The sequence below is a fragment of the Meles meles genome, chromosome 2, assembly GCF_922984935.1.
Source record: "Meles meles chromosome 2, mMelMel3.1 paternal haplotype, whole genome shotgun sequence".
Lineage (NCBI taxonomy): Eukaryota > Metazoa > Chordata > Mammalia > Carnivora > Mustelidae > Meles > Meles meles.
The window spans coordinates 134,638,526-134,651,375 of record NC_060067.1 but is presented as its reverse complement, the minus strand read 5'-3'; the positions used below and the strand labels follow the sequence as shown (position 1 = coordinate 134,651,375).

Genomic DNA, 12,850 nt, shown 5'->3' with positions numbered 1-12,850 from the left:
GGGATGGATACTCAACTTTTCTATCAACATGGATGGGACTGGGAGAGATTATGCTGAGTGAAATAAGTCAAGCAGAGAGAGTCAATTATATGGTTTCACTTATTTGTGGAGCACAGGAAAAAACATGGAGGACATGGGGAGATGGCGAGGAGAAAGGAGTTGGGGGAAATTGGATGGGGAGATGAACCATGAGAGACTATGGACTCTGAAAAACAATCTGACGGTTTTGGAGGGGCTGGGGGGTGGAAGGTTGGGTGAGCCAGGTGGTGGGTATTATGGAGGGCACATATTGCATGGAGCACTGGGTGTGGTATATAAACAATGAATTCTGGAACACTGAAAAGAAATTTAAAAAATAAATAAAAATTGAAAACAAGGTATGAAGATGAAAATGGCAAAGAACATATTAACAGTATTATAAAAACTGTTTTGGGGTGCCTGGGTGGCTCAGTCACTTAAGCGTCTGCCTTCAGCTCAGGTCATGATCCCAGAGTCTTGGGATGAGCCTCACACTGGGCTCCCTGCTCAATGGGGAGCCTGTTTCTCCCTCTCCCTCTGCCTGCTACTCCCCCTGCTTGTGGTTTCTCTCTCTCTGCCAAATAAATAAATAAATAAAATCTTTAGAAACAAACAAACAAACAAACAAACAACTGTTTTGACTTTAAATATCCCCCAAAAGGTATTGGGGACTCCTGGGACTGCACTTTGAGTACTGCTGTTCTGGAGAAGCACACATTGGGTCTTAACATCTTTTATCTACCTACAATGAGAAGGTTGAGGTAAAAGTTATCTCCATCTTTTTTGTACTCTCTATACATTTCACTGGCACCATAATGTGTAACACTTTCTATAGAACAGATCTCTTGTGTCCCTTTACAGATGATCTCATGATTAAGACAACCTGAAGTGGACAATTGTTCTGCCATATGTTATTAAGAAAATATTTTAAATGTGGGGAATTCCATGTTGTGAAATAGTAAAATGAAGTGTTTGGACTAAATACTCTTGATTTTCCTTTAAGGGATTAACTTTCTGATTCCATCATTTTGTCTCTACACGAGAAATAACTTCCACAAAAGCAAATGTTACCGTAAAAAGCATTGACAGGGTGTTCACTTTGGCAGCACATATACTAAAAAAGGTACAAGAAGATTAGAATGGCCCCTGCACAAGGATGACATGCAAATTCATGAAGCATTACGTATTAAAAAAAAAAATTGAAAGAACTATTTAATCTTAGGTAATTTAAATTATTCTTAGTATACTGGGTGTGGTAGTCTCATTTCATTTTTTTCATACTTTGCTTTTTATTGAATTGTAAAAGCCATATTTTTGAAGAACCACTGACAAACAATAATCTGTACAGAGAATAATCTTTTTGAGGATAATTTAATTCTATCCATCTATCAATCTACCTATAAATATAGGTTTAATTCATGCTGCTCTAAAATTTCAAGTATTGAAAAAGCACAAAAAGTAAAAGCAAATATATTTTTCTCTATTAGCTTTCCATTTTCCATAACTAGTTAGTGCTTAATTTTCTGTGTGTTCTTAGAACAATTATTAATGAATGGAGTGCTCATACATATAAAAACATATCTCCCCCCACCACCACTAATCTATACTTTTACCTACTCTTCCAATTTAATCTCTTTCCTTGAGTACTTTCTATGTGAAAAGATTTTTGGTTGCTGATGATACAGTTATAAGTAAGAATTATTTTACTTTTATTCTTATAATACTAAATTTTATAGGCAACTGGAGGTGAGATGGGTGCATAAGAAAGAGAAGACTTCTAGACTGGTACTCTGAGGGCCTTAGTGAACCTGCTTTTTCATAGAAACAATTGAAAAAATGGAAAAATGACAAAACAACTAAAATCAACCATTTCATAAGTCTTACAATTATCCAAACTATAGAACAAACTACAAATCATTTATCCATGAGAAACTACTGAACTTTTGGAAGACAGCAGGACTTATAGTGTTTTGACTTTTAGTTATTCCCATCACCCATCCATCCCTAGTTCAGTGGTATGGGAGCTTATGAGAAGCCAGCAGTCTTGCATCCAAAGATAAGGACTGATCTCTTTTCGAGTTATGTTAAAAACCCCATTCCCAGGGCACAGTCAATATTTTGTCTGTATAAGCAGCTTCCTGAAAAATATCCATTCCTAAGGTGTTGTGGCTATTAGATTTGACTCAGAGCTCAGCATAGTGCAAAAGTTCTGTCCCTAGAGCATAGCAGTCTGAAAGTAATAGCAGTGTATTACCAACATAAAAGCTGCCTAAGGCAGCTTTATTTTGGTTGGAAAAACAAGAACTTGGTTACAACTCTAAAGGCAAGTCGTAGAGAACTAAATGACCATTAGGAACTTTGAAAAGCTTCAACATATTCCTGGGATCAAGAAAGTTACTCTCATATAGGACTTCTGTATGCCTAGAAATGACCTGGAAGAGGAAAGTGTCCCAGTCACTCACCTCTCTATACTCAAGGCTCCATGTAAGTAGGAAGTGAAATTATAAACTGCTTAAAATTTGAAAGCACGCCTTTTCACACAAATTTCCTTGGCAAAGAGAAGTAGACATCTAGGCAAGCATTTAAGGAATTTTAGCTTATCATTGCTTGACTACTAAATTATACTGATCATGGGCTGACCCCTAGGATGCCAGCTTAAAAACAAAAATAAAAACTTAATAAATGATAGTTGGGAACTCAGTGGCCACACACTGCAAGGAAAAGAGAATCTACAGAATTAGTCAGGAAAAGTCCTTTGAAAAAATTAGAAACAACAAGAAAAACAATAGAGGCAGTAACACAACACAAACAAAATTTGGGGGGTGAGGAAGGAATCTGTTATCATAGTTGTTTACAGTGCAATATCTACAATGACCAGTTTTCAACCAAAAATTATAAGAAAAAAAGTATGTTACATACATAGGAAAAAAGGTAGCATACAGAAAATGTTATTGAGGAGACCCCGATGTTGTATTCAATAGATAAGGACTTAAAAGCAGCTGTTTTAAATATGTTCAAGGAACTAAAGGACACCACGACTAAAGAGTTAAAGAAAAGTATAAAAATTATGTCTCACCAAATGCACAATATTAACAAAGAGATAGAAATAATACAAAAGGAATCAAATATAAACTCTAGAGGTGACAGTACAATAATTAAAATTTAAAATTCACTAGAGGACATTAACAGCAGATGTGATCAGGCAGAAAATAATTATTGGACTTAAAATATGCCCATAGAGATTTTCCAGTCTGAGGAACAGAAAAGAAATGAGGAAAAATAAAGAGAACATTAGAGATTATGAAATACCAACAAATATACCAACATATACATGATGGGGAGTTCCAGAAAGAGAGGAGTAAAAGAAAGAGTCATGGAAATTATTTGAAGAAATAATGGTCCCCAAACTTCCCAAATGGAATGAAAGACATTAACCTGCATTTTCAAGAAACTGAACAAATTTCAAGTAAACTCAAAGAGAGCCACACTTATCCATGTCATTATCAAAGTGGCAAAAGTCAAGGAAAAGAAAATCTTGAAAACTTCAAAAAAGAAAAATGATGTATCACATATGAAGAATCCTCAGTGAGATCAACGGGTGACTTCTCATGGAGGCCATAAGCTAGAGGGATGGCAACTTCAAAGTAGTAAAATGAAAAAAACATACTAACCAAGAACTCTATATTAGCAAAACCCTCCTTCAAAAAAGAAGGAGAGGGCATCTGGGTGGCTCAGTGGGTTAAGCCACTGCCTTGGGCTCAGGTCATGATCTCGGGGTCCTGGGATCGAGTCCCGCATTGGGCTCTCTGCTTGGCAGGGAGCCTGCTTCTCTCTCTCTCTCTGCCTGCCTGCCTCTCTGCCTACTTGTGATCTATGTCAAATAAATAAATAAAATCTTTGAAAAAAAAAAAAGAAGGAGAAATTAAGACATTCCAAGATAAATAAAAACTGAGAAAACTCATTGCTAGAACACTTACTCTATAATAAATACCAAAGGGAGTCCTTTGGGCTGAAATAAAGGGACATTAAATGATAACTTGAATCTACATGAAGAAATGAAAGTCACTGGTAAAGATAATTACACAGATAAATACAAAAGACAGTATCAATGTATTTTTTTTTTAAAGATTTTATTTATTTATTTGTCAGAGAGAGAGAGAGGGAGAGAGGGAGCACAGGCAGACAGAGTGGCAGGCAGAGGGAGAAGCAGGCTCCCTGCTGAGCAAGGAGCCCGATGTGGGACTCGATCCCAGGACGGTGGGATCTTGACCTGAGCCGAAGGCAGCTGCCCAACCAACTGAGCCACCCAGGCGTCCCTATCAATGTATTTTTGCTTGTAATTCTTCTCTGTGATTTAAAAGACAATTCATAAAGTAATAATTATAAAACTATGTTGGTGGCTTATAGTCTATGAGAATATAATAGTACAAAGTCTAAAGGTGCAGACAGAGGTATATTGGAGAAAAGTTTTCATATAATAGTATTAACCTGAAATAGATGATTTTATATAAGATGCTAATGGTAATACCCAGGTATTCACTAAGAAAATAAGATAGGGATATGTCATGTATTTGATGTCAGCCATTTTTTTTTAAAGGCATCTATCATATAAAAGACAGAACACATTCTAGATCACAGAAAAAGGACTGGATATTTGAAGTTACAGGAAAGCAGTTTTAACTGCATTGTTTTTAAAAAATCCCTTAGTTACTGGAATTGCTTGTTAATGAAATGGGATGGCTAAGAAAAAAAAATGAGATTTTGGCATCAGCAAAAATTTAGTTTTGAGAAAGGCTGGATGATTCAGTATGGTAGAAAGAAAACCACAGGCCCAAAAGGGAGTCACTTAGGCCAGGCCATGCCACCAAACCCGGGCTTAATGCCTAACCTAACTCCCCCAGAAAGGAAGTCTTAACTGGTCTCTCAAGCATTTTCTGGTCAGCACCAATGAGGTAGTTTGTCACAAAGCCCACTCTATACCTCCTAAAGGGAGAGGAACTAAACTACCTAATGAGACTCTTTTATGTACAAAGAAAGGTGACCTCACCCAAAATAATCCTGATTCTCTGTTTATGACTTTCTAGCCCTGCCTTTAAAAACACTTCCTTTTCTGTAGCCTTTTGGAGCTTCCCTTCCTTTGCCAGATGGAATACTATAATTTATAAGCTGATTAATAAAGCCAATTAGACCTTTAAAATTCACTTGGATGAATTTTTGTTACTTAACAAGTATTATTTCAATTTGGAAATGAGAGTTCTATTGCCAGTTTTTTTTTATTCTCAAGGTTTAATGAAAATTAAAGAGAATACTTTTCATTAGAACTTCATTCGGACAGTTTTGACATTTGGAATAAAATAGAAAAAAGTCAGAAATATTAAAACCATGTTTACTTACCTTTCTTCTTAAATTTTTTAAATTTAAATTTAATTTAATTAACATACAGTGTATTAGTAGTTTTAAAGGCAGAATTTAGTGATTCATCAGTTGCATACAACACCCAGTGCTCATTTCTTCAGGTGTCCTTCTTAATGCCCAAGACCCAATTATCCCATCCCCCATCCCCCTCCCCTCCAGCAACCCTCAGTTTGTTTTCTAGAGTTTAAAGTCTTTTATGGTTTGTCTTCCTCTCTATTTTCATCTTACTTTATTTTTCCTCCCCTTCCCCTATTTCATCCTTTTCTTAAATTCCATATACAGGTGAAATCATATGGGTATTGTTGTTCTCTGACTGACTCATTTTGCTCAGCAGAATACCCTCTAGTTCCATCCACATTGTTGCAAATGGCTGAGATTTTATTCTTTTTTGATGGTTGAATAATATTCCATTCTTTATCCATTCGTCTGCCGATGGACATAAGGGTGCTTTCCATATTTTGGCTGTTGTTGACATTGCTGCTATAAACATCGGGAGCAGGTATTACTTATCTTTTTTCAACATTTGGAATATAAATTTGCTCTAGGCACCTTACCCTTTATACAAAATTTAACTTAATTTAATTTAATTGCATTATCACCCCTGATCATGTCAATCTGCAGTAACTGATATAAAACAACTACTCAGGTATCATTTTAGGCTTCCTTGAACGCAATGTTAGGGAATCCCTGTAGCTTTATCTTATTTTGGTTCCTTTGTTTTCTGGATTTTAGTCATTCTTTCTTATTTTACTACCTATTTTGATGGAACATTTCCTCTTGAACTTCCTGAGAAAGCCTGAATAAGTGTTTTTGCTGTTGCTGAGATTTTTCATGTTTGAAAATGTCTTTGTTCTTTATTATTTTAAATTAATAATTTGATACAAAAAATAAATTAATAATATTGCTTACAGTAAAATTATTATAACTCTATAAGAGTATAGAGTTCTAATTAGGAAATAATTTTAGTTCTATATAGTATAGAGTTCTAATTTGGAAATAATTTTTCCTTAGATTTTGAAGATATCTTTCAATTGTCTCCTAGCTTTTGTTTCTGTTCTTAACAAATCTAATCCTATTAGTTTTAATTTTGTTCTAAAACTTAAATTGTCCTTTTTTGAAGATATTCACTATGATGCCTATTGGTTTGGTTCTCATTTCATCCATTTGCTGGATCATTAGTGGATCAAATTGAAATAATTCTGAAATTGTTTCTTGCATTATTTCATTATAAATTTCTTCTCTATTTTTGCTGTTACCTTATTTTGAACCTGTTGTGATATATTTTTGGTACCACCTTTTATTTTCTTGTCTTTTTAAAATACATTTCTGAGTGACTTCCTCAATTTTCTTTTCCAAGGTTTTGTTGAATTTTTAATATTTTCTTTTTGGCTACCAAATTTTTAATATCTAGCACTATTTTCCTATTCTCTAAGTGCTTATTTTATTTTATTTATTTTGGGGGGCATTAAAATCACATCTCTTTCTTCTTTAGTGGTTAAAATAACTTTTCTTATCTCCTTGAAGATAATTTATATTCATATAATATATATTTGAAATTTTCCTCTTCCTTTTTAATTCCTATTTTTTCCAATTGCTTATTTTCATCTTGTTCCCTATATTTCATGTGATAGGTTTCCTTCAAATATCTGGCAATATTTAATTTTTTTTTTCGGTCAGACTTTATTTATTTTTTCAGCTTAACAGTATTCATTGTTTTTGCACAACACCCAGTGCTCCATGCAAAACGTGCCCTCCCTATTACCCACCACCTGTTCCCCCAACCTCCCACCCCTGACCCTTCAAAACCCTCAGGTTGTTTTTCAGAGTCCATAGTCTCTTATGGTTCGCCTCCCCCTCCAATAAAAATATTTAATTTTTTGTTTATATTTAAGAGTGGGAACATTAAAAGCGGATTGGAAGCACTGTGTGTATAATGAGTCTTTGTCAAAAGGTAATTAGGCTGGATAACTCATTGATTATCCTGCAATGTCATTTTCTTTAATGCTGCTATCCTGGTCTGGTCAGATTCTTATCTCTGATTTGCTATGAGAACTGGAACAAGCCTGGTTGTCAGAGTCTGGGTATCTAGTGTGATAATAAGCCTGGAAGCGCCCTATGTTCCCTTGGTAACCTTTCTGTATTTTTGTGCTCAACTATGGCTGATAGCCTGTAGTGCTGGGATACTCTATTTTAATCTTGCTACAAGATAACTGTTCAGCCTTCTTCCTCAGTATGGGGTGGAAGAATTTATTCAGACACACAGAGTAGGAAAAATATTTAAGAATTGAAATGTCCCTAAAGTCTTTAACCAGTTCTGTTTTTAGTTGTCTCATTTCTGAGTACCTGGTGGCTGGTGCTAAATCCCTTGAGAGTTCTGTGGTACCGATAGGTTAATTTAGCTCTTCCACCCTGCTGGCTTACAAGATAGTTACCACCCATGCATCAAAATTGTACTTTGTTTTCCCGCCACCAATATGTTATTGTTGCTGTCTCCTTTTCTATTCAATTTGTGTGTTTGTGAGTTTATGATTCCTTTTAAAAATCAATTTTCAATAATTTTGTGGTTAGTGGGAGGAAGTAAAAGCTACTGTGAACCTTCAATCCACCAGTTTTTAACCAAAAGCCAAGGGATCATCTTGTTCTGTTTTGTTTTTCCTTGGAAATGTACATAATCCAGATAAGCTAAAGCTTACATAATTGGATTAGAGAAGGAGGCTATGAAATGAATAAATTGCTTGTTTGAATTGAGGTTTTTAAAAAGCTTCTTATCACTATAATCTTATAATGAGGTAGAATGTAACTAACACTGTTTTTTGCTTGTAATACAGCAGGAACCATTCCAAGTAATTTATAATATTAACTTACTTTTCACAAAAGTTTTCTTGGTATAGGCTACTATAATATCTCTCTGTTTACAAATGAAGAAAGTAAGCCCTTGTTCTTGATTATTGTTTCTTATGGTTTATATTTAACAGGTCTATAATAAAAAATCTTTTAAATGAGGTGTTGTAACTAAAGCAACAATAGCAACAAACAGAAAAAATATATATAACAGTTTAAACACAATAAATGTTTATTTCTTGCTCATATCAAGTCTCTAACAAATGCTGCTAAATTGCAGGCAGCTCTTCCAAGTAGTGATTCAAGGCTTAGCGTCCTTTCATTTTACGCCTCGATATGCTCAAACTGTACTTTGAAGGTTTCTGCGCTTACTACATCAAGTTGGAGGAATGGGTTAAAGACAGCAGAGAAGGGGTGCCTGGGTGGTTCAGTCATTAAGTGTCTGCCTTAGGCTCAGGTCATGATCCCAGGGCCCTGGGATGGAGCCCCCTGTCAGGCTTCCTGCTGTATGGGAAGCCTGCTTCTCCCTCTGCCCCTCCCCCTGCTTGTGTTCCTTCTCTGGCAGTCTCTGCAGGAAATAAATAAAACCTTAAAAAAAAATACAAAAGGCAGAGGAGAAAGTACAGCTCTTTCTTAAGTATCTGAGCCACTGATGTGACACACTTCTCTGCCGTTTATATTCTATTAGAGACGTTTTTACATGCCCACACCCAATTTTGAGGGATGCTGGAAAATGTAGTCTTGCTCTGTGTGGGAAAGAAGAGATATATTAGTTGAATTGCTAAACAAACTCTGCCACAATTTGCCTTCCAATATCCATCCATCTCTTCTTCCACATATAATTATTTTGTATGTTTACCTGCAAAGGATTCAGTGTCACTGAGAGGCAACACTGAAGTGTCTGGAGTTAGAATTTATGGGTTTGCATCCCGGCTCCACTGTTTACATCTGTGTGGCTGATGCAGAGAACCATAACATCCTGTGGTCCTGGAGGCTAGCAAGGACAGTACCTACCAGGTGTTGTTGTGAGGAAAAATTAATTAACAAATGCACAATGCAGGTAAATGCTAACTCTTACTACTCACTTTCAGTAATTCTTAGTAATTCACATACTATATTAATAGCAAGGAGCTCTTTGTCATAAGCAAAAGTAAAATTAATGGAATTGGTACTAATTCATCCTTAATACTTGGTAGGCAAGATTTGCATGGCTCAGAAAAACTCTGACAGCTTTCCAGTGAGTTGTGGTCCTTATTTTTGGAAATACAAGAAAAAACAAGCACCCCAAATTATTAACAGCGAAGTTCTCAGATACCAGGACTTTTGCTGATACTTGGATCCCATGCATTTTATAAAATAAGCATGTATTATTTTTATTTTTATATTTACTAAATGGAAAACTTATCTAATATTATTCTATTGCCCCTTAAATGAAGCCACAACAGGTTTTGAAGCAACAGTTTTAATTTTATTATAAGATCCTACGGATTTCAGATTTATTGATGAACTAGTAGGAAGAGACTATACTGCCAGTAATCTGTACATAAGTGAGTGAGGGAGCATGTGTGTGTCTATATGGAAAACTTGAACAGATGGAGGTAGAATATTGCAAGAGCTTTGACACGATGTCTTCTTCCTTTTATTATTTATGTTCTTAAGTAAGATGCAGTGTTAATCTGGTTTAGGGAGACAAAGTTGAGAATGAGAGCCTAATGATGGAATGTTTGCTATAGGTTCTTTCTATATATGTATTTTTACCTCTATGTCCTCTTAATCTCTTATACCCTAGGAAGAGAAAAAACAAAAACAAAACAAAACAAAACAAAAACCCAGCTTGTAATTTCCTACTTAATCGTTTTACCCCTCAACTCTTCTGATGGATAACTAGAAAATCTGGGACGCACTGGTCCATTGGCTATGGGTCCCTGGATAATAAGCCCTGTCCCCGGAAAAATTTTTAATGAAGGCAGCAAGATTGAATTCTTCCTATTTAATTTGATTTCTAAAGTTCAGAGTTGATGAGAGATTGGCTATTCAGAGGACTAACTGAAGTATTGAATAAGAACAGTGCTTCAGGAACTGAATTTTATCACAGTTGATTTCTTGATTCACATGAATAAAAATAAGAAGTGTATACTAATTAAGCTAAACTCAATCTCTCTAGGGAAATTTTTATTTGGTTGTAGAAAAGCAAAAGTCAAAGTGATATACATACTATTTAATAATAATTTAGAATTTTCTATTTAAAAAATTGGTCCTGTCTTTGAAAGGTTTTAATCAAGTAGTATAGCAACTGTCCAATTTGTGTGTGCCTTTCCCTCAATCCCTCCTCTTACCATTCAAAGGTATTTTCTGGATATTCCCCTCAGAATTGTTTTGCTTATATCCACCTTCCTTTTCATTCTTGTTGTCACTACTTTTGACAGTCTGATGTAGTGTTTAAGAAACTGGACTTTGGGTTAGAGATGAATTCAAATCCTGGCTCAGTCAAATGCTAACAGTGTGTCCCTAGGAAATTATCTGGCATTTCTGAACTTTAGTTCTCTTTTCTGCAAAAAGGGGATTGTATTAAACTTGTAGTGTTTTGAAACAAAATGGAATGATGTGTACAAAATAATTATGTTCAATTTGTAAACCCTTGTTTTATGTTAATCTTCAATAAGTATCTTCTGATCAAGGCACTCTCCTGAATGAAAACTTGATTGACTGTGGAATAAAGTCAGAATGTATTTGCCCAGAAGTAAAATGAATCTCTTCTTTTCATCCTTATTTCCAAACTTTTCTTCATTCTTAATAAAATAAAGTATTATTTTCTTGCCTTTGCTTTGCTGTTCTTCCCTAAATGCTTCACTCCTAACTCTACTTGAAGGTACACTACAAATCCTCAAGAGCTAGCTTTGATTCTATTTTCCCCAAGCATATATTTTCTGCCAGCCCGATGTGCACTCTCCTCTGTATCTTGTAAAATTGCATATTGCTTATTTATGTGCCTTCTTTTTACTACAAAATTAATTTTAGTCTTTTAATGCCTGGTATTATACACTTCATATAGCAGAGATAATTTGACATTTGTTAATTTCCTAGATAATTTAACTTTATGATTTGTTAGATGAACAAATGAACAAATACATTAAGAAAACAAATATACCATGATAAATGTCTTTATTGGCCTTTATGTTAGCTTCATAAACTTAATTACTCAAGGAAGAAAAAAATAAGACCTTGATTCATCTAAAATATTCACAGGCTTGAAGCTCTTGATTTAACCCCAGAATATCTAGAATCAGTTTTCTATCACATAGACTGACAGAATTACAGAGTCTCAGAGTACGCACATCATTCCCTTTTGGAGAATCATCAACAAGAAATCACTCAGCTTCGACTTAATCGTTTTTACTTTGGAGGAAATCCCTAGTGGATGCAGGCTGTTTTACTTATAAGCCAATATAATTATCAGAGAATTTGTTTTTTTGTGTTGTGGCTTTTGTTTTGTTTTTTTTGCTGAAACATTTTTTTTATTACTTTTCCTCACCGATCTTCACTTATTTAATGTCTGTCCTATGCTAGATATTGTACCTACTATTCCAGGTGATCAACTTATAAGATCAATCTCTCTGAAACCTCGCTTTCCTATTTGCACTGTTGGCATGCCATTTGTAAGCCTGTCAAGGATTTTACTGGCAAAGAAGAATGGGAGCATAATGAAATTTGAGTAATGTACTTTCAGTTAAGTCTATATAACATGGGTAAAACAGAACTTCCCTATCCCTTGATGATTGTTGTTCTTATTTTGAATATAAGTAAAAATGGTTTCTAATGTTTTCTTTCCATGCCATATTTCATTCTCAGCTATGCTTCTTTATGTCATCATCTTTGCTTCGGTTCCCTTTTTTCCATCTGCTACTTATGACCCTTTATTTCTGAATTTTTTTCTGGTAAGAGCATGTTATCTCCATGCTTTTCTTCTTCATCTAAATGACTTGCTGGTCTTGGCAGAATTTCTGCTTGGATGTTTTCAAATGATCTGCCTGCATTGTGAGTTCTGTCTGTGGAATCTTACCTAACCTGACTATAAACTTCTTTTTGGCACCAAATGCTAAGTAGTTTATTTACATTATCAATTATTTTATTAAAATCAGTTAGTTTATTTTATTAAATATTATTTTATTATCTTATCAGTTATTTTATTAAAAGTGATAAATGAAAAATTACAATCTAAAACAATATATGAAGTAAAATTATATGTCCCTCTCCTATCCTGGTCTCTCACTTTCATTCCTTAGAAGCAAACATGTTTCTTTCATATTCTTCTAGAATTTTTAAAATTAATGAACCATCATACATGGGCATGTCCTTCAAATAATAACAAATGGTTGCATTTCATACATTTTTACTGATCTCAGCTTTTACTTCAATTTTTAAAATTTTGAATGAGTTTTTTGAGGTAAAATTAGTATATAACACTATACAAGTTCAGATGTACAACATTCTAACACATCTGTATGCACTACACAGTGATCACCAACAAAAGTTTAAATATCATCTATCATCATAAAATTACCCTTTCACGTATTTT

The 12,850-nt window shown here is 34.6% G+C and overlaps 1 pseudogene; it reads left to right on the top strand.

Moving 5' to 3' along the window:
• Positions 1–1,108: 1,108 nt before the first annotated feature.
• LOC123937791 lies at positions 1,109–1,209 on the top strand (annotated as a pseudogene).
• The last annotated feature ends 11,641 nt before the right edge of the window (positions 1,210–12,850 follow it).